Raw genomic sequence first — 27,881 nt, forward strand, 5'->3', positions numbered from 1 at the left:
AGAGCCACTCAGCCTTGAAATTAACATCCCTAGGAAAAATCTCTTCCTCCCCCTCCAGACAACAGCCGCTTACATCTTCAGGGCAAAATGGGAAAAAAAAAAGACAAAAAAAAGGGGGCCAGAAAAGACAGTTGAAGTCACGCTGTGTTCCCCTGAAGGGCCCCTTCATTTTTTACTGCAGAGAGAGCGTGGAAAACGCAAAGATCCCGATAATGGCTTCAGTCAACGTGGCCAATCTCCCCACTTCCCGACACACACGTACCACTGAGGTTACCTTAAAAGAGTGAAAGCGGGACTTTCACAAAAGCTCTGTGTCAAGAGCTGCTACTACAAATTAAGCTAAGAATCTATAAAAGAAGAAAAGGATCTTTCACAAGCTCATAATGGGAACTGAATGCAAAAGCCATATAATTGTATTCTAGAGTATGGCAACCTGTGATATAAAATATTTCCACTTTAGTGAAACTGTTTTCCATTCAATATGATTTCCAGCAATAAAAGCCTCTGGAATATCACTCAGGCTGGTTTAAGCTAAATTCCAATCTAGATCTTTGTTGGCTAAAGGACATTTTTCAATCCAGTCATCTTTCCCCACCCTACGTATAATTCAACAACAGCACTTCAACAGGGATAAAGCAATTTAAGCTCTGCAGTTGTTCTGTGCACGTTTTATGTGCTTTTCTTGCCCTGTGTATCTGGATGTTAAATGAATTACTTTATACACACATTCACACACACACTCACACATACTTTGTCTCTTATTTTAGACCTTAAGAGTTGAGATCATTAAAAAACTGAAATGCAAAATCTAGCATTCACAAGCCCACAGCATCTTATTTTCCACCTTTAAAGGTACTAAAAATATCTGTAGGGAATTCTACTTGTGAAAATACGTGCAGATACAAACTACAACAATACTAACTATCCTAGCTGTGAATTTTAGGCTGAATGTGGTTATAAAGAGAAAGGAAACCAGGTAGAAAACGGTTTGGCTGTTGTGTCTTTGGTTTGTTAGTTACATGTTTGTTTATTTGTTTGTTTAATACAAAATGTATCCAGTTACTTCACCATCAATGTCAGTGACTATTGGCAAATTTCTGGTCCTTTTTCATCCCTGTTCTACAAGGTCCCTAATAATGAAGAAAACAGTCTAGGTCTCAGTGAGCAATGTTATTATAATTATGTTTGTATGCTATTCTTTATGCAGATGTCTTTAGTATATGGTATCAATGATTGTTACTATGATTTTTATTTCTACGTTAAAATTAAGTTGACAAAAAATATTTAGTAGTGAAACATATACAAATAAAGGTTATAGAAGAACCAAAGCATCACAGGTTCGACTCCTAGTCAGGGCACATGCCTGGGTTGCAGGCCATGGCACCCAGCAACCGCACATTGATGTTTCTCTCTCTCTCTCTTTCCCTTCCTTCCCTCTCTAAAAATAAATAAATAAAGTCTAGAAGAAAAAAAGACTGCTAAAACTTAAAAAAAGTTATAGAAGACATTAAAAGTATTTTCACAATAGGTGTGAAAAGTCCTCACAGGTGTTTTAAATAGACATGGTTTGCTTATGATGAGCATAAAGGTCCATCATTAGTTGAGATTTTTAAAGCACATAGGTGAAGAACTACTTTTTCCCCTTACATCTACTTCCCTGTTTATGTGATAACATTTTCAAATAATTTCTCCTCTCAAAGTGCTATAGTCTCTAGCAGTGCTTTTCTGTATATGTGATACTTCGGAGTGGACTTTCCCAAACAATAGTTACCAATAATGAAATCTTTGAATAAATCAAAGCTTCCAGCAGGAATCGATCAATATGATCAGATGCACTGGTAAGTCATGTCACCACAACTCATGTCACATACCCCATTACAAAACTACAGATGGGTAGGCTGCCAAAGCAAAGCTCCTCCCAGGGAAGGCTGGGTGCTGGACATAGAACTTGAAGCTGCTTAAGAAACAGACCCTTTCCTCATTCGTAGAATGAGTGCTATGACAACTTAAAAAATAAGTAAGGTAATGTATGAGAAAGCTATTGGTAAATTGAAATGTGCTACATGAACATAGGATGAATCAGCGTTGCTGTTGTTATTATTTCTCTTTAATCACATCACTCATCTTCCTTCATGAGTGGATCAGGACTTTGACATTTACACTTACTGAACTGAGCTGATTCAGTTGAAGGAATGTAAACTGAGCATCCATCCTGTAGAAGAGCACAGTGCCAGACACAAAGCGGGTGTGTACTATGGAGGTTAAGACCTTGCTTTCCAGTAGCTCACAGTTCGAAACCACTGAAATTCAGTTCTGTGCTGGCTTCAGAGAGGCCAGGTTCCCCAGAGGATCTAGACCTGACCAATAACTGACTACACACACTTACCATATATTTGTTGAATGAATGGATGAGTGAATAAATACACACCAACACACTTCATTTGTTTGGCTGAGCCTGGTTACTATCCTTATTTTCATCATCTACTGTAAGTCAGATTGAATATTTCCGTTTTTCAGCAAGATTTGAAAAACAATATTAAAAAATCAAGTTATTTTTAAGAAGCTAGGCCTAAAAAAAGCAAAAGCAAGTACATACTTTTCTATGGCTTTCATTGTCCCGATCATTTCTTGCAGTTACATTTAAATGCTGGATTTTTATGGGAAATTTCTCAAATGCAAATAAATATATATCACTGAGCAAAATCCTGACATGCATGAAATGAAAAATAGTAACTGAGATGTAAACTGCTAAGTTACCAATTAGCTTCTTAAAACAATTGAAAGTCACAGAGAGCCCTCAATACACAGAAGCGGTTAATTAATTAACATTAGATGTGATTAATAATGAGTCTCGTTTAATAGCAAATATCTGCCTGCAATGGATGCATGACAGAACAAAAAGCCTTCAGAGAGCAAGCATCTATATTTATCCTGATTGTGTTTGGGATTTTAACATGTTTTGTGCAGGCTGACAAATGGCCTATTAATTATCTAATGTTGTCTGACAACAACAGCTTGATAAAGATGTATGTTTTTGAGTCGCTGGATGGAAACTGCTGGAGAAGAGCCCCAGAGGGGCCTTGCTGTCCTAAAACTGGGCTCCAAGCCACAATGACAGGCAAGACAAAGCCCTATCTCTCGCCACAGCCTTCACCGATAAAATATGGCTTGGCATTAGGGATGTTTTTTTTTTTCTTTCAGAAAACTGCTTCTGCAATATCTGATTAGGAAAAGGAGGAGTAGGTCTTTACTAAATTGGGGTTAAGGCATAATCAATATCATATATGGAGTGTCTGGACTATTCTGCATAAACACAGGCACTTCATATTATTGAGGAGTCTATAATGCCAGGGAAGCATATGGCAAGACACTGCAGCTCTCTCTATTCTTTTTATTTAGAAGTTTATCTTCCAACCTGTTTGACAGCTGCTCCTAAGTGGTTTCACAGTGCCAAATTATTTTTATGATTGTTTGATGTTTTATTCTCCCATTTCAGTTAATGAGATAGGATCCCACAATGGCCATAATTCAAGACTGTCAGAACTAAAAGGCATGCTTGTGGCAAGAGAAGCCTGATGGTAAATAAGGCTAAAAGCAATGGATAATAAAAAACTCTGTTATCAGAGTCGCCTTTGCAATCAAAACTTGTTGGGGTCAGAGCCTTCCTTTCTTTGTGTGGCTCCTGGATATTCCCCAGCCCCGTGCGAGGTCCCTGTCCACCCTCCTCCATCACTCATTTTGACTCTGCAAACAAGTCCTCATCTCCTCGGAAAGGCATATGAGGAATAATATTAACTAAGAAATGTTAGGAGGTCTTAAAGATATCGAGTGCTAGATTCTAATTAAAGGGCTTGTGCATCATTTATAGTGCCAAGCGAGTAATTTGTCATACACTCTTAGGGAGAAATTGTTCAACAAATAACCTTTACAAGAGTCTTGAGAAAAGCTTGATAATTGAAATCCCTAATGGTTTTGCTGGGAACTTTTATTAAGGTTGGAGGGTTGTTTTTCTCCCCCTCCCCCTGAAGAGTTTATGGTTGTAACGTAGAAACTTTCTTTCAGAAAAGGAAGCCCTTTCTTAATACTTACAAATGCCATAAGTATTAACAAGGCCATTGCTGCCAATAATCAAAAGACAGTGATTTGCCAGAAGAAAATAAGAGCCTTCTTTTTGTTTTGTTTGTTTTTGTTTTAGCTTGTGGTATTCCTACAGGAGAAGAAAGCTTTAATGAAGCGAGATGTTATGAAGTTACTTGAATTTAGGATGTTTTAAAACCTTCTACTGAAGTTCAAAATCATTATTTTAGTTTAACATGATCCCTGAAAATGTGATGATAAAAAAAAAACAAAGTCATTACTAGACCACGTCTGTAACATATAAATTATTATTCAAAAGTTCAAAAAATGAAAAGCTACCACTTTCCCAACAATATTTCTTTCTTCTTATTACACATTTAAAATAATGGTCCTTCATAGGCAGAAAATAGCATGGCAAAAACTCAAATAATAGTAAGTCCCATAACTAATTATAAAGCCTGACAGCCTCATGCAGAAACACTCCCCGATGAGTACCAAAGATTGGCTGCTTTATAAATATTTAATGCTGGCCAGAAACCCCAGTTCTTCTCTCACATTGAAGCCGAAACCATTTGTCTCCCCTCACAATCTGCCGTGTCTGTGTGGTGTCATCATGTCTGAACAAGTTGGACTTACTGCATGTTTTCCAGGATATAAAATTCAGGACATGACACATCTCCATAATGTGAATGGAACAATTACACAACCAGAGAGGGGTAAAAATAAAAAGAATTTTAAATGGGCTAAGTGTCATTACGGCCTTAGCTCCAGAGAACTCAAGTCAGAAAAATGGAACATAAGAAAATAATGACTACATATGGACCTATTGTGGGTACTTGTCAAAGATACAGCTCTTGTAACACTGTGCGTGATCCTGAATTCCCTTCTACAACCAAATAACATTATGCAAAGAACTGAATCCCTCCCCAATGTTCATACCCATGGTGACATAACGTACATCTCCTCATCTATACTGAGCCACTTCTGGGGAAAGTGACATAGTCTCTAATCAGGGCAAGTGATGGCACTTGAGTCAATAAAGTAAGTTTGACAATCAAATGAATGGTTCCTACTAAATGGGTCTTAAAAGAACTTAAAGATTATTCCTCTGGGACTTATGAGCTGTCACCTCCCTGAGCTATCCTACAAGCCACAAGTGTCTCTATGAGAAGGACTCTTACAGTTCCTGAGCATTTCACAGCAGAGCATCGCTGCCTCAAAAACCAGAGCATGTATGGTAATACCCAGAACAGTAAACATACCAACAAACCCAACTGTGAGTCACGGGTGGGGCAGAGACCTTCAGGACAGCCCACAGAGCCTGCTGGTGCTTGATGCACAGCCCCTGCACCCACCACACGAGCAAAACTCAGGAAGGCCTGCAGTGCCGAGACACCAGCCTCCTGTGCTCCACCATCAGAGCTGGTTTGGTTTGTCCATCATGAATGTTGTTCTCATTGGCTTGATCTGACTAATGTCTGTAAATGTAGCTCTTACATGTGTGCTGGAAGAAGACTTCTGAGCTTGCTTTAGGCTAGGGGCAAACGGGTGGCATGTGGGCCTTCTTTGGCCTGCTAAAGTATTTTAGGCCATTCCCACTATGTTTCTTTTCCTTGAAAAAAAATTATCTTATCTGTCAACATTTAAAAGGGAGAGGATTTTAAATTAATTTAAAAAACTGGATTTCCAGCTTCTCGAACATTTGTAACGTCTGGCAAGGTGGGATCCACACCCTATAGACATCACAACCATTCTTGGGTCCACCACGATCCTTTCACAACTCTTTCTCATTCACGTTTCTTGCTCACTCGCTCTGGCTCCTGTTTTTAAATGATACCCCAAATCTAGTCCAGACCCCCTAACTGCACAAAACAGAAGTCCGGGGATTTCAGTGGAAGTGATCAGTATCACCAAACTAGTTTGCTTCGGAAGCGAAGTGGGTTTAGATCCCCGACCTCCTAGGTTGCCAAAGCAAGGCTGTCACAGCCTTTTCTCCAGGAGCTTGGTACCTGGCAGGGCACACAGAATGCTTTCACAAATGGCTGAACCAAGGTGAAAAGTCATCCTTGCCATAAGAAAAAATATGTATAAAGTGCCATGGACTTTCAGCATCCCACCACCTGGGAGCTTGTTAGAAATGCAGAATTTCAGGCTCACTGCAGACTTACAGAATCAGAGTCTGCATTGTAACAAGCCCCACCCCATGAGTCACAGTCCAGGCTCCGAAGGAAAAGCTTCTTACCGTTCCTGAGTGTTCCCATCAGCCTCTCTGTCAGGGTGGAGCCACTTGGACCCTGTCCTGTGCCCACCATAATACTACGCACCAAGAGCTTAACCGGTATGAATAACAAATAAATCAGGTTACTTAATTAGGATTTTTTTCAACCCCTAGGAGGAAGATTCCTTGTACGTTCTCACTGGATATACTCCTGCACTGTGAAAAGCTAAGGACTGAAAACTGAAGAACCACAGGAAGCAGGTAGGGAAAGCTGATGTGGGGCAGAACACCGGCAGGACATTTAAAAGGAAAGTATATCCAGGGAGCCGGGCTATCTGCAGTCCAAGAAGCCTGACCCAGAAGCAAACGTTATTAACTGTACTTCAGTCCCTCCAATCGTATGGGGCCCCAGGCTCTACTGCTGTGCTCCAGGGCCAGAAGCAGCTGCCCTAGGGGATGCTGCCACGTGTCTGACAGTCTGTTCCAGGCACGCTTTCTCCACCAGGAGGGTAGGCATCTCCACTGATTTATAGCCCATGGGGCATCTCTTAGGAGAGGCTACTGGTTGTTGAGATATCCATGAGGATTTTTTTTCTTTAAATTAGCAACTCAGAAGACTTACTTTTGAGCTACAATTGTTTGGTTGGACTCCCTGTGGAGAATCTCAGCCAAAGGGATTGAAAACTAGATCTAGGGCATGAAGATGAAATCAATGAGTAAATGAGTACAATATCTAAAAGAAGTAGAGACATCCTTTGGAATGTAAGGGGGAAGGAAGGACAATGACCTAAAAAATACTCAGCTGTTCCTGTCTGGTTACATTAGACCCACTTGTATGTGTACAGATAAGCAGAATATACACAAAAGAAAAATAGAAGGAAAAAAATGAACTGCGGCCTTCCTTTTGGCTCCATAATTCTGTTTTGGACATAAAAATGAGACTATTCCCTTAAACAGAATCTCTGATGTCCATGTTTGAATAATAGATGTTCCCAATTATTACTAAAAGTGTCACCTCTGAAATACGAGGGCCACATACCTGTGATGCCATCAGCCTTCCAGGCACACGCTGAAGATGTAGATCCCTTGTTTTGTTTTCCCTTATCTTTTTCCCCCCTTGACTAAGTGCAAATGTTTCTGTGTTGTTCAGAAGCATGCCCAGAAATGTGAGGTAACCTAAGCTAGATTTTCAGGTGTTCCTTTTTCCAAGCAGAAGGAAAGAAAATAGATGACACCACAAGTTTAATTCTAATTGATTTATTACCTGCCTAAGCAAATCCCAGGCACTGCAATGGCAGGCTTAGACTTAAAGCAAATGATTTACAAGATAATGTTTGACTCTGGGAAAGGGTAATCAGACCCAGATACAATGGATGATAGGATAATTGAGAAGAAATAAAAAAGGATAAATTGCCATGTGCTAATGAGTTTACAGCCCTAATGGGAAGGACATCAGTTTTAACACTCAGGTTATGAGCTGGGAGCAAGTCTTTTTCTTCACCCACCCCCCCCCTTCAACTGCTAAAGATGTAGTGCTGAAACAAACCAAGATTAATGGTATCCCACTCATTTACTTAACCATTCTTTACACCTCAGACAGCTTCCTGTATTAAACATAGAGAGCTGTGGTGCTTATTTTTTAAAACCAACTTTACTCCAAGCAGTTCCTGTCAACAAATGCCACTTACCCAACAGTGCCCGGATATAAATGTTTTTGGCTCAACCACTTGAGCAACAACTCTTCTGCCTCCCAGGTCCCTGGGGGCCTTGGAACCTGATGAGTTGATGCCTTATCTGTAAGCCTTTTGGCCTAACGGAGAATATTCCAAACCGTTTATGCAACCTGGGTGCACTCACATTTGGAAACGGTTGCCCGAGCAGCAATCATGTCTCGCCTCATGATTCATTTTTATATCTCACTCACCCGCCATCCCACATCACCGGTGAGGACCGGTGACACTTTATTGGTATTTTTGATTACTTCTATAGCTATCTGAATTTTTCACAGGTTGGGGGCCTCTGGTCCAAATGTAGCCGCACGCTGTACTAAGAGTCCAGGCTACAAAGAAATAAAGGGGCTGTGGTGAGCGGGGCGATTGGGAAGTAATGTCGAGCTGAGGCACTTCCTAGGAGACGGAGAACCTATTCCCTTGTAATGTGTCCACCAAATGAAGTTTACCGTGATGAATCGTGGTGCAGCTCCAGCACGTCTTCCCCTCTCAAAAAGGCAGCTCAAGTGCAGCATTTAAACGTGTCTGAATGATGACTCGATTCCTTTACACAAAGGCTGAAAGAGTACATATCCAAAATGTCTATTTCTACCTGTACTGGGGAGGTTGTTTTAGAGCACTTCACATTGTCACATTTGCTTGGGAAATCGGAATGTTCATTTCATGTATACTGATGTAATGCTGGCCCAGTTGTACTAGAGGAGTTGATTCAGGACGGTGAGATCCCAAAACACAACTGAGTGATTTTTCCTCAACCCATAATTATTTTCCTGACCCGGTATTTCTTGGAGCAAGGTCCTAGGGTTTGATTTGAATGTGAAAACTGGCTATTTCTGAATCAAACAGTATCACTGCGAAACTCCAGGCAACACTAACTTTCTGCTCTGTACGTGAGATTTGAGGAGCACCTGGTTGTTTCAAGTTTCTGACCATAGTAAAACTCCACTGGTTACAGAAATTTGGGAAAACCAGTAAAATCATATTATGTTTGTCACACTACTTTACTAAGTACTTTTATCTAAAAACTGACTGGATAATATACAAAAGTTGTTTTTAGTTTCCCGTTATCACTGAAAATAACTGCAGTAATATAAAGGAATCAGTTCAGCCTACTCAATAGCTAGGACTCATTTTAATTAAGATGGTAATTGTTTATGTAGAGACAGATGCTTCTAGTAAACTATAATTGAAAACTAAAAGTTAAAAAAAAAAGAAAGGATGTTTCTAACAAACTCTGCAGGCTTGGCCTCTGCCTCTGTGCCCCTACCATCTACCCCCAAGTCCTGCATTTCCATATTTGGCAACTTTATTTATTAATACTTTACATAGCAAACCTATTGTCGTGTATACAAATGGTCATCCCCAGTTCAGGCCACCCATTCTGGTTGAATTCTTGCAGTTTCTGAACTAGGCTGGTGAGACTGTGTCCCATACTACTTGTGCCAACGCTCCTGGGGCTGGCAGTCGAGAAGCACGTGAGAACAAAACCCACCCAAGCTCTGGAAGACCGAAGATGATCATCTTAACCCCTCAGGCTGCTGTGATCCTTTTCCAAAAACTTTTCCCTGTGGTAGAGATAGAGGATTCCAACTTCTCAGGCAGACACACTGAGCCTTAGGAGTCGTCCCACAGCTTCTGAAGGTCACACAAGGAGCAGAAAAGCTGGGAACAAGTCTTGGGATCTCTGACTCCCACGTCCCCATTGGGAACATTAGACAATACTGACACCCTCCATGAACTGAATCCAAAAATTGTGAAAGATAAGTTATTTCCTTATATTGTTTAAAGAGGAAAAAAAGAATAGCTTTCCCACAGAGAGCAAACAAATAGTGGATGGGCCCTCTCTTCATCCTATAGAAGTCTATGGGAGAATGTTGTTTTCTTATGTGAATTCTTAAAAAGTCCACTTGGATTACTGCCTAATACAGAACATTTAAGAACAGACCTATTCTCTCTCTAAACAATAGAAGTATCAGGTCATAGAATTTCAGAGTTGGAAAAGACCTTGACTATCATAGAGTTCAATACCCTCATCTCACAAACTGAGAATCAAAAAGATTAGATGACATGAACATGTTTACAAGTCATTCATAGCAGAGGCAATTAAGTAAATTACAAGGAGACTGCATTTATTTGCATGAACATCTGAGTTATTCTAGGAACAAGGTGCAAGGATGTGTTATCTGGAGCAAATTTATTCTTTTACATGAACTGGGCTTCTACCCTCCCGGAGAGTTAGAGCAAATCTCACCAGCAGTGGATTCAGTTGCATTGCAAGAAATTGAACAAATATCAGTGGACACCCCCCTCTCCCTGAAAGACCAGTCCATTACAGATTCCATGGGTCCAGGTTTTATCAATAGCTGAAAGAGGAAATAAAAGAAATTGGCATGATAGCAAAGACTAGTACAACACAGGGATTAAGTAAGGGTCAAAAACATCCGTGACAGGGAATCTGATAACCTATGGGAAAGTCTGAGGACCATGGGAGATCATGGTCCAGGTTCAGGTATCAGTTGGTCAGGACCTTTTTGGAATATAATCCCTATCTTTTACTAGGTGCTCTCCTTGCCTTCCTGTTCCCTCTCAGCCAGTAAACCTGCAGCCTGAGAAGCCGGCTCCTGAGGAAAACTATCGTGCTTTCTGAAACAGTCAAGCAACTGTACCAAGGGGGCCGGCCTTCTTCCCAAGCCCAGGGCGTACGGATACTGGGCACGAGGGAACTGCTCAGTTTTACTGGGTTTCACACTTCTACTGGTTCCCACCTCACCTCCTGTATTTCCTGATTTTGTCTCCCATGGATGTAAACTGAAAAGCTATAAAATGAGTAACTTTAAAATGGTTTAAGCTATGATCTCATCAGATTCATTACTTCGGACAGAAACAGTGGTGTGGATGGACATAAAAAAAGGTGTTTTTAGCCCTGGCTAGCATAGCTCAGTGGATGGAGTGCGGGCTGCAAACCAAAGCATAGCAGGTTCGATTCCCAGTCAGGGCACGTCCTTGGGTTGCAGGCCATGGCCCCCAGCAACCGCACATTTGATGTTTCTCTCTCTCTCTCTTTCCCTCTCCCTTCCCTCTCTAAAAATAAATAAATAAAATCTTTTTTTAAAAAAAGGTGTTTTTAGAAGATATTTTTATCTGAAAAGGATGACAAACACTTAATGCTGCTGCCCAGAGGAAACTCATAGGCATGGCCAAGTTTTAGAGAATCCTAGAATGTTAGGACTGCAAAGAAATGTGTCACCGTGTCTTCAAATTTTTATAAGATAACTGAGTTTTCAGTGTTCAGAGATTTGGCCAAGGTCATTTAGCCAGGAAATAGCAGCAAAAGACCCAGGTTTCTGGGTTCCCCTTGCAGAGCTTTTTCTAGCAATTCTGGGTAAGTTCACAAAGGTCTAAAAAGAGACAGCAATAAATAACAACAAAATATTGCTATCTGCTTTTGGAAAAAAATAGGATCTTGGAAGTGATGGTGTATAAATTAATCACAGCTATCTGAGGGTATAAATTAACAGTAGCTAAGAACACACAGTAGATAAGGAAGCTCTTTAACTCCTAAAGGAAGGCAAGATTTAGGGTGTCCTATGGGGAATTAAAGGCTTCAGCTAATTCCGAAGATACTACAGCCCAGAGGAGCAGCAGGAAGCCTGGTGAGCAGGTTTCACCTTTACCTCACATATGGTCACAAAAATGATGGACCGCTATTTTTGTAGCAGAGCTACCTTCTTACTTTGCCTTCGTCATAAAGCTTCATTTTCCCCCTCCAAATTCACTATCAGAGCATGTGGTTTGGCTCTCAATCACCAAGCTCTGGTGGCATTTCAAAAGCAAAGAGCAAATCTTAGATGCCTCTGAGCAGGCTTGCCACGACCCCTCACACGCAGAGAGAGACACAGTCTGCCAACAACTAACCCCTCCAGCCGCTGGGGGTGGTCATGAGCACCAGAGAGCGTCTATTCATTTGGACAGACTTTCAATCAATAGGCAGCGGCTTAACATGCCAGATTTCAAGCATTATATATAGTTTATTCTTACACCAAAATGCAAGGCTGTTGCTGAGAAAATTGCACACGTGCCGAATGATGGGCTTAAAGTCAGACAGCCAGATGTTTTCACTTAGCGCCCATCCCATCTCTGCCAGCAGGGGGGAGAGGGAAAAGAACACAGCAGTGGTCTTCTAGACCAGAGTACCTTGAGAGCAGGGAATAGGAGGGTCTCCATTTTACATCGTTGTATCTTTAATGTCTGATACAGTGCCTGGTACACAGGAGATGCTCCATAAGTATTTCTTAAATTCCTATGTTGGTTCTCAAATCAGTAAATTTTTCTATTGAGTTTGATGGAGAAAAAAATGAAGACTTGACATTTTTATGCTCTGTTTATTTTATTTACCCATAGTACACTCAAAACACATCCTATGAACAACTGGAAATAATCTTGGATCGTGGTTTGAAATTTTTTTTTCCTCTCAAATTCAAAAAATAAGTTTGCTGCTATAAAGACTGCTGTAAAAATGTTCATTATTTATAAATTTTCCAAGTGCAAATATAGTTTCACATTCCAGAATTTAACAGAAAAATTATTTTGAAAGTGTCTTAATGACAAATTTTTTTTAATGCCAACATTGTCTTTTATAGAAGCTCAGCAAAAAAAAAAAAAGCAAACTTTTAACAACATGCTCATATATAAAGCATATATACTGGCCTTCTTTTTAATTAGTCAGAAAAACTAGTTTTCAAAGCCCAATTCAATAAGATGGTGGGCATAAAAAGTCGATTTTTGTCACTTAAACAAATGTTCAGTTCAAGTATTTCATGGACAGTGTTAACACACATTTATATGACTTCGAGCATATAAAAATAACACAGAGATGTAATTTCACAATTCAGTTTAAGTACAAAGACACGGGCTTGCTCCCCTTCCCAGACACGGGCATTAGAAAAGGAGCCAGCCCGTTGGAAAATGGAAGGATTAAGCACAGATTCCTGTGCAGCATCGTTTATCTTGCACAGATATCAGCTTGATGCTCGTGTGAAAACATAAAAACTCCATCTGTTCCCCAGGCGTACTTAGTTTGTTGTTCAGATGGTTTGTTTTAAAGATTAATGTGTAATGGTTACATTAGTTATTTCAACTGAATAAGTGTACAAAACGGAGCTTGGCATCTGGTTTTGCTAAAAGTGTTAAGAGATATTTCAGCAGGTGAGCGCTGTCCCTACTTAAAGGATAAAATGTACAAGGAGTTGGATACTGCCTAAGGATAGTCAAGCCTCCATCAACATAGGAATGGAAACAAAATAAAAAGAAGACAATGATGCTCATTTAAACTCTAACATCGCCCCTAAATACACTCAAACTTTTATTTGGATGATTTAGTCATATCAGAAAAGTTTCTTTAACTTGCTCTGCTTTAATTGAGAAACCTTAAATATTTCAGCATATCAAGTTATACATTTAAATATTCTAATTCAATTATCATTGGAGTTGGAGGTAGTTGAGAGAATGTAATAAGCTGTGCTTCATTTGCTTTTAAGTGAAAATTTGCATTTTCATTGCTATGGTGTCCAACACCAAGTATATATGCAAATTATATTTTATTAAGTATATTTTTATTAGGAGACTTAAAATATGTAATGTGAGAAAGTTTTCTTCATTCACCTGTTTTTCTGCCAGTGATTATAGTTTCTATATACCCTTGACCAAAGAAGAGCTCAACTCAGTATGGGAAGTTTCCATGATTTTGCCGGGAGACACCCATGGTGTGGGAAGGGCTAAGAGAACACCCAACTGCGCACAAGCCAGCCAGAGCAGCCTGAAGGGCAAGGGCTCAATGGAAGTCAGAGCGGCACATCCACGATAATGTTACTCTAATTATCCAATGAGGTCATGTTTCTGTGAGTATTCTTGCATATGTACCTGTTAGAGGTTAACATTTGGGGTTTCCTAACATTTCCAAGACAAATAATGGAGACACTGAAAAATTTTGTTTTGAAGACATTTCAAAGCAGTTTTTTTGCTAAATTTCAGAGTATAAAATTATACTGCATTTGGCATATGCACTCAAATATAAACCACATCTTTAAAATAGACTTTGTAACATCAATATTCTTTGTTGGACTTTAAACAAAAGAAAAATCGCAATCCACTATCCAGAACTCATCCCAGTTGTCCATAAAGATGTCCCACTAGTATAGATCTCATGTACGCTGCTTATCCAAAAGCACTGCGGGCCCACATGCATTGCTTATTACTTTATCTGTCCTTGTTCTTATCACTGCATTACTTATTTACCTTTGTTCTCTCTGCTTTTCCTAACTCTCTCTAAATCAAAAGCAGCAAATTAGAAAGATATTAGGTGAGAAAAGAGTAGGGAAAGCTCTCCAGGAAAATGAGGAATTGCTGTATAATTCATTTAAATGTATTGGGCTTTATGACCATATGGATCACCTTAAATGATACCTTTACTTGATATCAATTTATTATGTACAATAATTTCCCTCCAATGGTTACGCCATTGCAGGGAAGTGAGAAAAAGAGTAGCTCTACTACTGTTCACAGTCATCACCATCAAATCTTTGTCTATGTGGAGAATAAACTGTTCCAGCTTTCTTTCTTTTGATAAGAAATTAAATAGTAAAACTTTTAGTAAGTTCTCAGAGAGTTCTTCTGCCTTCCTGTCAATGTGTCAGGCTCCAAATATCAATGTTAAATATATTTAACATGAAAAATTATTTATTTATTTTATGAATCAGGAAGAATCAGAGATTCTGAATAGACAGATTATACCTAGTGAAACTGAAGCAGTAATCAAAAAATTCCCAACAAACAAAAGCCCTGAACCAGATGGCTTTGCTGGTGAATTTTACCTAACATTCCCAGAAGAACTAACATCTCTCCTCAAACTATCTCATAAAATTCAAGAGGAGGGAAGGCTCTAAACTCATTTTATAAGGCCAGCATTATTCTAATTCCCAAACCAGATACAGACACTACAAAGAAAGAAAATTATAGGCCAATATCCCTGATGAATATAGATGCTAAAATCCTCAACAAAATACTAGTAAGCCAAATACAACAATGCATCAAAGGATCATACACCATAATCAAGTGGGATTCATTCAGGGAATTCAAGATTGATACAATATTCACCAGGCAATAAATATGATTCACCACATAAACAAAATGAAGGATAAAAACCACATGATCTTATCAATAGATATAGAAAAAGTTTTCAATAAAATTCATTTATGATCAAAACTCTCAGCAAAATAAGAACAGAGGGAAATATCTAAACATAATCAAGTCCATGTATGGCAAACCCACTGCCAGCACCATACTCAATGGGCAAAAACTACAAGCATTCCCCATGAGATCGGGAACAAGCTAGGGATGTCTGCTTTCACCTCTCATATTCAAAGTCCCAGGCACAGCAATCAGACAAGAAGAAATAAAGGGCATCCAAATTGGAAAGGAAGAAGTAAAACTATCTTGTTTTCAGATGACATGACACTGTACATACAGAACCCCAAAGATTCCATGATGAAACTACTAAAACTGATAAATGAATTCAGCAAAGTAGCAACACACAAAATTAACATCCAGAAATCAGTTGCATTTTTATATGCCAATAACAAACTAACAGAAAGGGAAATTAAGAAAACAATCCCATTCACAATTACTTAAAAAAACACCCAGAAATAAACCTAATCAAGGATGTAAAAGACCTGTACTCAGAAAATTATAAGACGCTGAAGAAAGAAATTGAAGAAGATACATGTAAGTGGAAGCACATACCATATTCATGGATAGGAAGACTTAATATCATTAAAATGTCCATGCTACCCAAAGCAATCTACAGATTCAATGAAACTCCTATTAAGATTTCAATGACATATTTCACAGAACTAGAACAAATATTTCAAAAATTTATATGGAACCACAAAAGGACCCACATAGCAACAGGTATCCTGAAAAAGAAGAACAAAGCTGGAGAAACCACACTACCTAATATCAAACTATACTACAAGACAATAGTAATCAAAACAGCCTGGTACTGGCATAAAAACAGATACATAGATCAATGGAACACAATAGAGAACACAGAAATAAACCCACACTTTTATAGTCAATTAACATTTGACAGAGAAAGCAAGCACACACAATGGGCTAAAGATAGTTTATTCAATAAATGGTGTTGGAAAAATTGGACAGATATGTGCAGAAAAATGAAACCAGACCACCTTCTTATATAACACAATAAAAGAAATTCAAAATGGATCAAAGACTTAAATATTAGACCCAAACTATAAAAATCCTAGAAGAAAACATAGGCAGCAAAATCTTGGACATTGCTCATAGAAATGTTTTATCAGATATTCTCCCCAAGCTAGGAAAACAAAAGTAAAAATAAACAAATGGGACTACATCAAACTAAAAAGGTTTTACACAGCAAAGGAAATCATCAACAAAATAAAAAGACAACCCACAGAATGAGAGAACATATTTGTTGATTCATCTGATAAGGTGTTAATATACAAAATTTATAAAGTACTTATGAAACTCAACACCAAAAAAAATACAACCCAATTAAAAATGGGCAAAGGAGCTGAGTAGGCCCTTCTCCAAAGAGGGCATATGGATTTTCAATAGACATATGATAAAATGCTGAACATCAGTAATCATCAGAGAAATGCAAATTAAAACCACAGTGAGATACCATCTCACATCTGTCAGAATGGCCATCATCAATAAATCAACAAAGAATAAGTTTTGGAGAGGATGTGGAGAAAGGGGGCCCTTGTGCACTGTTGGTGGGAATGCAGACTGGTGCAGCCACTGTGGAAAGCAGTATGGAGACACCTCAAAAAATTAAAAATGGATCTGCCTTTTTACCCAGCAGTCCCACTTCTGGGAATATATGTGAAGGAACCCAAAACACTAATTCGAAAGAACATAAGCACCCCTATAGTAATTGCAGCATTATTTGCAATCGCCAAGATATGGAAGCAGACCAAGTGTCCATCAATAGATGAGTGGATAAAACAGCTATGGGACATTTACACAATGGAATACTACACAGCTGTAAAAAAAGAAGCAGAAAAATTTTCCCTTTGCAGCAGTATGGATGGACCGGGAGAATATTATGCTAAATGAAATAAGCCAGTCAGAGAAAAACAAATACCACATGATTTCACTCATATATGGAATCCAGTGAACAAACTGAACTAACAAGGAGAGCAGAGACTGACTAATAGATGGAGAACTGATTGCAGGGTGGGGGGTGGGGTGTTTAGCGGGTGGAGGAATTGAGCAAAAAGGAAAAAGGACTCATGGACTTGGACAACAGTGTGGTGATTGCTGGCAGAAGGGGGTATAAGGGACTAAATGGTAATCAAAAAACAGTAACAAAAGATAATATTAAGAAAAATATTATGAATAATCCATGCTGATAAAGAAAACAAATTAGAAAAAAATTAATAAAGTAAAAATATGTATTTATTTTTAGAGAGGGGGAAGAGAAAGAGAGAAACATCGATCAGGCTGCCTCTCACGCACCCCCAACTGAGGACCTGGCCTGCAACCCAGGCCTGTGCCCTGACCATGAGTCAAACAGCAATCTTTCCATTCACAGGCCAGCACTCAATCCACTAAGCCACACCAGCCAGGGCTGACATTAAAATTTTGAAAATGTTTCCTTAGTTCATCTCTCTTATGTGGAAGAATTTTTCCCTTTAAAAAATCTGATAACAAAGTAATTAATGATATTAGAAGAAAAAATAAACACACTACTAACAAATTTCCTGGTTTACATTCTTCTCATCTATTTTATACTTAAACTTACTCTGTTTAAGTTCTTTTATTATTTTGTAGCAGCCTTGTTTAAAAATGAAGAGCCTGAATTCCGGGGCCAGACTGCCTAGGTTTTAATCCTAGTTCTGCCACTAGGTAGCCAAGTGCCCTTGGCCATGTTACTTAACCTCCCTGAGCCTTAGTTTCCACATCTGCAAAACTAAACCAATAACAATAGTACACACCCATTTCCTAGTATTGTTATGAAGATTAAATGAATCATTATATGTAAAGTGTTCAGAATAGTGGCTACACATACTGAGCTCTCTGTGTTTGTTATATAAATAAAATACAAAGCTTAAAGACAATCATTGATTAGATTCCATTTGGACAATGCCAGATAAATGGCCAGCACTTTGCTAGTCTTAGATTATCATCAAAATGTGATCTTTCTGGTTTTACACTGATTTTTCCTGTGTGTGTTGACATCCATTTTAACATAACGACATCATTTCATTTCACTCTGGCCTCAGCTGTTAACAGTGCTATTGAACACTTGGCGTTGGATTAATTTATCTTTCACATTTTAATACAGCTTTCTCACTGTAGGAAAATCCTCATGATGTACGTCCAATTTTATTTCTAGAAAATTCAGTCTTGGGGATAAGTGATTACTTCTAACAATACCCATAAAAATTACAAGCTCCATTACAACTCATTCGGCATCTTCAATGTTTTATCATTTCACTTAATTACAGAATCTGTCTTGACCTTCGGGGTTTGAGCTCATAGTATTCTGAATATAACCTCCACATTTTATCTGATCTTCTCTATGAAAAGGTTTTCAGAAACTACAGTGCTTAGGAACGCAGCTGCAGTCGTGGTACAAAACTACATGTCTATACAAACTGGCATTTTAAAAATCTTGCGTCCACCTCACTTTGATCCTAAGTCATAGTCTCCTGCCATCTGAACACTCAAGATATAACATTTGAGGAATTAAGGTTTAAAACTGGAGTGGAATAGAATCCCTAGCCATCCACTTTGACGGGCTAACAGGTAACCTTCAGAGGCCCAAACACTTGATATGCATATGCCAAACGGGCTTCCGGCTGAATTAAGTGACGGCCGGGATTGGTATTTAGGAGTGGGTTCTTTTCCAAGAAGCCTATGCGCACACCTTTGACCCTGAACTGGGGTGCTCACACGGTGCCTGTGATGATGACGCCCAGGGAAGGCTCGGTGCCGTGCTTGGCTGCATTTCTATCTGAGTGCCAACAGCAAGATAAATGAAAGACTGGTTCACTGGAGTACTGGTGGTTTGGGGGCTATTGATTTTTGGTCCATTCTCTTTAAAAGTGAGATCTAAAAAGTTGACAGAGGGTCATTAATTTCATCATATACTTGTCGTCTCATCCATAACCAATCCAGGGTCTGAGTGTGCTTGTCACTCTGTGTTTGCACTTTATTTGTTTAGGGTTTTCTTGGTGATTCCACTTTTTTTCCTTTTTTTTTCCTTTGCTTTCACTTCAGCCCCTTTAAATAAAGATGAAAAAAAGACATGCCAGTTTATGGATCTTTCCTAAAATTGATTTGAGAATGGAGAAAATTGTAGATACACATGTGTAGAAAGGAAACTCAGATGCAGGGAAACATTTAAGAAGCTTACAAAGGCCTCTGCCAGCTGCCTTCTAACCTTGATTTTAAAAAGAAAAACACAAAATTCATCAATCCTAATGAGTCCATTGGCCTCCAATTGAATAAACACTTAGATAGGTGAACTAGTGGTCTTGTTTTAATGAAATGTTAAAATTCAAGTTGACAACATTCTTTTAAGAAAAGAGAGTGGGTTAACAAACGCTTCTGAAATGTATAAAAATAATTGATAACAATGACCACTAATTGAGTGTGTTTGGTTACAAGTTTTCAGTAGGTCTACCAGTCCTTCAAGAAACACAAAACTGAGTTTTAAGATATCGTGAAAACATCTTACCATTGTGATTTTATTGTGTTGTGGTGGCAGGTTTATTTTTCGTGTTTGTTTTTTAACAGGGTAAGGAGAGCTTGGCAGCCTCCATAATTATTATTGAAATAACCATCAAATAAAATCTTTAAGCCTGGCTGAATATTCAATGAGCTGTGTTAAATCTGGAGTGCATGAAACAATCACACAGGGCAGAATTCTAGAGAAAAAAGCAGGGATTTTTAGATAATTCTGCAGCAGCCACCCAAGGCAGCAATGTCCCAACTTGACTTGGGACAAAGTCCATTCTACAGTATCTGTTTTGAAACCCAATGCCAGGCTACAAGGGAGAGAAGCAGAAGAAAATATGATTAAGTTCATGAGCCAAGGCAAGGAAATCCAGTATTAATAATATCACCACCTGCTAGTAAATCTCTATTTTATAGGTGAAGAAATACATTCCTACTTTAAAGTGTGTTTTTATATACCCTTGAGTGCCCAACTAGTTAAACTACCAAGGGAGCTCCACATGATTTAGAAGTTAATCCTTCAAATGGCTAACAATTGAATGCCTCAGCTGTTTGTAGTTTCCTACTGCTGGCTAATTTCATTTTTGTTTCATATGTTCAGTGGTAAGCTTTCATTGTTCGCTGACACTGAGGTTCTAAGTCTAGTTAATTTAGTTAAAACGAGGCTGGGAATGTTCCATTTTCTGCCCTCTACAGCCAGACTTGGGAGAACTTGGAGTGAATACCCCAATGAAGAAACTCAATGGGGAAGAAAATTCAGATTTTTAGAACCATCCAGTAAGGATGTAAATAAACATCTTTAAAGGTGTTAAGGCACCTGAGATCCGATAATGTTTGATGTGTTACATTACCTCAGACTCAGGTTGCTGTTTCTGACCACGTCATTTCTCTTTATTTCAGATGGTTTTTCCCTCAAACCCATGGCTTGAAATTGTAGGAAAGGACAAACCCAACAGCCTCCAGGTGTTCCTTACTACCAAAGCCCCTGGATTTATTTTTGTGTCCATCGTTAATAACGGTCCCAAAGAACGGATTTCCCCACAGACCTGCTACCGCCCGTCACTGTCTCGGAGCTCCCTACTCTTCTTCTTTTAGCTGCTCAAACACACAAGCCTCCTCCCCACGTTTTTCCCATTAGCTCCTTTTTCCTCTTCACCCAATAACTCCTCCTCATCCATTTATCTCAACACAGACAGCACTTCCTCAAGGCATCTTTGCTAACTTCACACCGAGTCCATTCCAGTGGCCCTGTATTCGCTCTCCTAAGCACGCAACCGTGCACTCCACTCTTCATAGCAGTAACCAAGATTTTGAGTAAACGATTAAACTTGTCTTTCTCATTAGAATCTAAAGCTCCGTGTAGTCCAAAGATGTATCTGTCTCATTCAGTGTCTCATGCTCCTGGGCCCAGCTCCTGGTATGCAGGATCCATGATCTCACCCAAAAAATGGAATAAAAAGGAATCCGGGTTTCTCAATGTTGCAGTTAGGCTCAAATGACACAGAGGTGTCCAACCTTTCGGCGCCTCTGAGCCACACTGGTAAAAGAAGAGTTGGCTTGGGCCACACATTAAATACACAAACACTACAAAAACTGATGAGCGAAAAAAAAAATAAAAGGGTTTTAAGTAAATTTACAATTTTGTGTTGGGCTGCCCGCATTCATAGCCATCCTGGGCCGCATGTGGCCTGTGGCATGGACACCCCTGAAGGGTAGCGTGTATGTGAAAAACACTTTTTATGTAATCAAATGTTATAGACATTATTGTGAATACATAATGGTAGTGGTCATTGTATTGATTTCTGACATATGGAAGCAGTTTGTTTGTTTTTTACTTATTTGTTACAATTTTATTCTGGTTCACATATATACATATTTTAAATCCATATACATATCACTCAGTTTCAACAAGGACATTAGTCTGGATTTCAGGAAATTTAATATTTGCCTAGCCTATGAATATATATTAAAGACCCCTCAATTGTCCCAATAATGTCCTTTTTAATCACCTTATCCAAGATCCCAAGATCTTCCACTGAGATTTAGTTATATTGTCTTTTTTTATTGTTTATTCTATTATAGTTGTCCTAATTTTTTCCCTTTTGCCCCTTCACCCAGCCCACCCCTCTGTCCCATAGTCAGTCCCCTCTCCATGTTCATGCGTTGTTCATACATGTGCTTTGACTAATCCCTTCCCCTTCTTTCCACCATCCCCCCTCCCTCTTCGCCTCTGTAGCTATCAGTCTGTTCCATGTTTCCACATCTCTGGTTTTATTTTTCTCATTCGTTTATTTTGTTCATTAGATTCCAGTTATAAGTGAGGTCATATGGAAGCAATTTCTTAAAAGGAATTTCTCAAATGATGACTATTCTGATCCTCCTTCATGCAAAAAGAGATAGCCACCAGCCTGGGAACAGCCCCACCATCTCCCTCACCTACCTCCTAGCCTCCCAAACACCCGGCCGCCCAAGAATCTAATTTCAGGCCTTCATAATTCCATCTTAAGGATTGTCTGGGTTGAGGTCAAAAAATATTTTGGGGCAACAATTGTAATAGCATAATCAATAAAATATAATTTTAAAAAGTTCTTAGAGAACAAAACAAGGTTCTGTCTAGAGGAATTTACTCGTATGTGTTAATAGTAGAGATGGACATAGAATAGACATTATAATTGTAGCCAAATTTTGTAAGGGGAAGAGCCATAGAGTTCTATAGGCTCCTAAGGAAAAGGCACTGAACTCCATCTGGAGCCTCAGGAATTACTTCCTGGAGGAGATGGGGACTGAGCTGCCCATAACAACCGAGCACGCCTGGGTTATCTGAGCAACCCAGATAAAGATGGTAAGGGTGTTCCCAGCAGAACAAGCGGGATGAGCAAGACACAAATGTGTGAGGCAGTAGGAAGTCCAGATGGCCAGTTGGGCAGGCTGTCGGTAGAGGAGCAGAACAGTCTTTATCTACAATGGTTTAATGTTCTAGCGGTTGCATAGGAACTTCATTCTGAGATGCAGCTTCATCAGCTAAAGTAGATTGCCAAATCCCAGCAAAATCAGCTATGAGTAATTTAAAATCAAAATCCCTACCCCATCAGACCTAATTTAGCATTAGCTAAACGGAGCTGCTTTTAGAAAAGTTCTTCACTGCAATAATTTTTTCCCAAAAAACCAATCATGTGAAAGTATGAAAAATGTACATTTCAATGCTTAACTAGGTCTTTTTCTTCTCCTACACAAACCCCCTCCTCCTTTTCTCCTCTCCAGAAATGCCCCCTTGCATTCATAACTCTCTGTCCACAGAGATACACATTTTTTTCTAAAAGTCATTAATTTTTGAGTTTGAGAAATATGAAATAGACAAAGTGGGTAATTTTTCACACTTAGAAGAATTTCCCCATTATGTTTTGACTTCTTTTCTTACACAGCTGTAAAGAGATTAATATAACTTACTTTTTCCATTAACTGGCTTCACAGATTTCCATGGGAGATGGTACACAATCAAGTCAAACAAAACAGAAAATACCCACAGCACTCATTTACCCTCAACCAAGAAGCTGGGGTCATTCCAGGTTAATCCCCCAGAAGCTAGCCTTCTCAAGAAACTGATATGATATGATATTAAAGCTCAGAGGAGTCAAACTTTCATATATTGCTAAAGCACCCTCTTCTCCAAGAGGCACCCTAAACCACTTGGGAAAGAGAAGTTTCCCTTTAAATTAAAAAAAAAAAAGTATCATTAGCCAAGCACATGTGCCAGCAATGTAAAAGTTTATGTGATTACATCACTTGTCAAGTCATTTCATTTTACAGAAGTTTGGAGTTGGAATAATTCTAGCTTATTGCAGAGCTCTTTTAACAAGAAGATGGGGCATTGGTAAGACAGTAAGTCGCAAACAATGCATTCCAGATTCCTCTACTCAGGGTCATAAGAAAAGACCAGGGGAAAATTTTTTAAAATCTTGGAATTTAAATGTGCAATAAGACCATATTTAAACTCTGAGGTCTCGGAAGCTCTTACTTTAACATTAGGAAAAAGTCCAAAGATTTGGATTTAGTTTTACAGGGGAAAAGAAAAGGAGGGGGCGCACTCTGATGACAGGGAAACCACAATCAGATCATCGGAGGTCCTCGTGACCAGCTATGAATTTATTCCTTTAATAACCCTGCCCTTCCTGTTGAAGCTCACTGCTGGCAGAATAGCACAACTATGACTAGTCAGTCTCTACCATGGAGGGGGGGATGTGGGGTGAGGTGTGGAGGGGCAGGGCGGGGGCTAGAGGGAGGAAAGTGTTATTTATGACACTGGCCCCCTCTACCCACATGGTATTTGTCCTATTCCTGGTCAGAGGAAGAAATTCCAAGGCTGTGTAAGCCCAGTAAGTCACAAAGGAAGAGAAACCTTGAGAATCCTAAAGGTCCTCTTGCCATAGTGTAAGGTAAGAGGAATCTGGCATATCTATCACCCCGGAATGACATGCAACTACATATCACATTAGTTGTCCATCAGGGAACTTACTGCCAGAGAACAATGACTATTTTAAACCTCTATTGATAGATATTAAAATAGCTGAAGAGGACCTGAGGCCATTTTTTTCTTCATTACAAAAAGGCAAAGCTTTAAATGCCCAGTATTCTTTTTAACCTCTTCTACACTTTTTGCTTCAGCTTTTCTCTCAAAGTTTGCCTCAAAAATAGGGCAGGTTCCATGTTTCCATGCCTCTGGTTCTATTTTGCATGTTTGTTTGTTTGTTTTATCCATTAGGCTCCTCTTGTAGGTGAGATCATATGGTATTTGTCTTTCTTCACCTGGCTTAGGAAACAAGGAACAAACTGACAGTGACCAGAGGGGAGTGGGGAGCAGGATAGCAAGGGGAGGGGGGAATAAGGGGAAGGGTCTAGTCAAGGAACACGTATAAAGGACCCATGGACATGGACATGGACATGGACATGGACAACAGGGTGGGAACTGACTGAGGGAGCTGGGGGTGGGAGGGGCAGGGAAGAGCAAATGTGGGAGGAATTGGGACAACTGTAATAGAAAAACAATAAAAAAGAAATTGAAAAAATAAAAGTCAAGACAAAAAATAGAACAGGTTCCTGCTTTAAATTCCAGGCTCCTATTCTGTCCAACTTACATCTAGCAAGATTTCAATAAATATATTTAAATGGAAGCAGATGTACAAATTAATCAGGTAATGGAGAACACCGATAAAACCAGGTAAAACTTCTCAGAAAAGTCATGAGTTCTTTGGGCTCCATATCCAGGAATCCAACGAGGAGGAAAGTGCTATCCCAGCTGAGCAATAATTATCCTTTCTTGGGTTTCTAGGCTCCCACAGGTCTGCAGTAAAGCATCCAAGCACTACAGGTTACCCACTCTCCTTTTTATGTGCCTCTAATTTCTGTTTTTCCTATGCTCCCAGCTCCTCATCAAAATACCTGAAATCACATTTTTATAATCATTTAGGTGAACAAAGCACTTCAGTGCCCCTTTTATTCCCCTCTTTGGTTTCTTTTCCCTTTTCCACTTATACCATTTACTCTGTCTAATGGTTTTCCTGGCTATTTAATTCACGTCCTCGTACTTATATTTATGCCCCTGGTTGGAGCAAGCATGTCTCGTTGTCACGTACCAGGGACTTTTGGTTCAACACGGTCAGCTGCGTGGACTTGGGCTAGACGCCCCGTGGTCTGCAAGGAGAGAACTCAATATGACAAAACCCTGCCGTGGCTGCCCGTGGAAGGATTTTAATAGCTTTTCTCTCCCCATGCAAGAGAGGAGGCCACTCAGTGGTGTTCATAACACTGTGTAAGAAATAATAATATAAACCATAATGTTTATTCTATTAAATTGCTTGATTTATTTGGAATCCTACTCCTTTTTTTCTGAACAACAAAATATCATGGGCAAGGTCAGTGATAATGACTGCTATGATGAAAAATGTCGCATTTGCTAGTATATGAATCAAAATATTTACTGGGCCCCTACTTTGGGACTGGTAGTTATCCATATACAGCGTAGGCAAAAAGTAGGTTTACAGTTGAGAGTATGCAATACACAGACTTTATTCTTGTTTTATTGTTATTATGACATTATTTACCATATGAGCAACAATAAACCCCACTCTTCCCCACCCTGTATACAGACACCACCCAGATAACATGCCATAACTGTCAAAATTTTAAAATCAGTGATGAAACTTAGGGAAGAATTTATTAAGTCCAACAGTCACTGGTTTCCAAGATGAGGTCCACAGCAGTGGTTCCAAACCTGCACGAGAGTCAGAAAAATCTTGGGAGATTCCTAAGAAGTGCAGAATCCCAGTTTCAACCCAGGCCTTGTGAATAAGACTATCTGGAAGCAGGCTTAAGTATTTGTATTTTGATCTTACCATTTGCAACAACATGGATGGACCTCAAGAATATTGTGCTAAGGGAAATAAGTCAGACAGAAAAAGACAAATACCATACAATTTCACTTGTATGTGGAATCTAAAGAACAAAACAAACAAACAAACAGGATAGAAACACATAAATGCAGAGAGTAGTCTGATGGCTGCAAGAGGGGAGGCGGGTTGGGGGCTGATAAAAATGGCGAAGGAATTCAAAACTGCAGATCGGTTGTTACAGACCAGTCACAGGGATGTAAAGTACAGCACAGCGATACAGTAGGTAACACTGTAATAACTATGCACAGTGCTGGGGGGTTATGGGAAATATGGGAAAGAACACTTCATCAAGAGTATGATTGTCTAACTGCTGTGCTGCACATATAATACAAACTAACACAAAATAATATTGAATGCAAACTGTAAATTTAAAATAATTTTTTTCATTGTGTTTTTAAAATTTCCCTGGTGATCAGAGCGATCAGCTTATCTGCAAGTTGCTGATCTATCTGGTCTTCACTTGAATCCACAGGCTGACCAAAACACCAGAACAGCCATGGGAAGTTCTTGGCCACTGAAATGAGAAAAAAGAGACCATTCTCTCAAACGTTTCAAAGCTGGGAGTTCACCAACTCACACTTGAGAACACCTAGCAGTCACTACCTTTCTATCGTCCTACATGTTGGGGAAGGAAAGCATGTGTTTGCACCCCTAGAAACTATAGATTTGGGATAAACGATAGGCAAGTTAATTATAGACTCGGCAAAAAAGAAAGAATAAGGAATACAAAACAATAGTTAATGGAATCTACAGGAAAGCTCTCAGAGAGAGGGGACACCTTTGTGTCTCTTCTCCCTTTCTCCTGGGAGCACAGCTCAATGGGACAGGCTGGTCAGCAGCTGAGCCAGAAGTGGGTCTGGTTGGAATGCCAATGATCATGTCAAACGATCCACCCCATTGGTGAGAGGGGTCACCAATGCCCCCTCTCATTCATGAGATGAATTTCTCTTGCAGTGGCATATGGAGGAGGTGGTTTAAAGAGACCTTGTGGGAAGATCAACATCAGGAGTAATTTGAAAACAATCACACCAGAAAGACAATGGACTAAAATTAGTCTGGATTGGGGAAAAAACAAAACAAGACAAAACACAACTCCACCACGACTTTTGGTGTCTTTTCATCACTGTTCCCTGAAGTCCAACCTAACCTTCATACTAGCCATTGACCCAAGATCCACGTCAGTTTCCTTTTCTCATATGGGTTTTTGATACAGATGTCAGTCTGTTCTTATAACCTGCCACTCAATATTTCTTGAAGTCAGAATGATAATATGCAACCTTGAATTGATGGCACAGTTTCATATCAATAGCTTAATTTTGATCAATGTTATATAAGTTATACTATTACAATCATATATGTTTATGATTATATATAAAGTAACTGCCTTTTCCCTAATACTAAAAACTTTATTATCTGAAACCTTGGCATTAAAACAAGGTTTGAGGTTGATAACCAGTTTTCTGCCAATCCCCCACCATAGAAGAAAGATCATTTTGAAGGTACAAAAAGCCTAGGCTTTTTATGTTCTCTGGGACTTCTGTTATCCGTGTGACTTAATTCCCCCTCCCCCAAAATTATTTTTTAGGTAATAAAATGTAACTACTAATATTTGCTTGGCACCTAGTA

General features: G+C 39.2%; 1 protein-coding gene across 7 annotated transcripts in view; it reads right to left on the minus strand.

The window, feature by feature from the left end:
- MECOM (MDS1 and EVI1 complex locus) overlaps positions 1 to 27,881 on the minus strand; it is a 550,693-nt gene that overhangs the window by 338,490 nt on the left and 184,322 nt on the right. Inside the window, exon 1 of one of the 7 annotated variants that reach the window (XM_045850968.1) lies at positions 26,040 to 26,055. The exons of the other annotated variants lie outside the window; for them this stretch is intronic. The gene's annotated coding sequence lies outside the window, so the exon portion shown is untranslated. Of the gene's footprint in view, positions 1 to 26,039; positions 26,056 to 27,881 lie in introns of those variants that run through there. 7 annotated transcript variants of the gene reach the window in all.

Source organism: Phyllostomus hastatus, unplaced genomic scaffold, assembly GCF_019186645.2.
Source record: "Phyllostomus hastatus isolate PE091 unplaced genomic scaffold, TTU_PhHast_1.1 phas_contig_86, whole genome shotgun sequence".
NCBI lineage: Eukaryota > Metazoa > Chordata > Mammalia > Chiroptera > Phyllostomidae > Phyllostomus > Phyllostomus hastatus.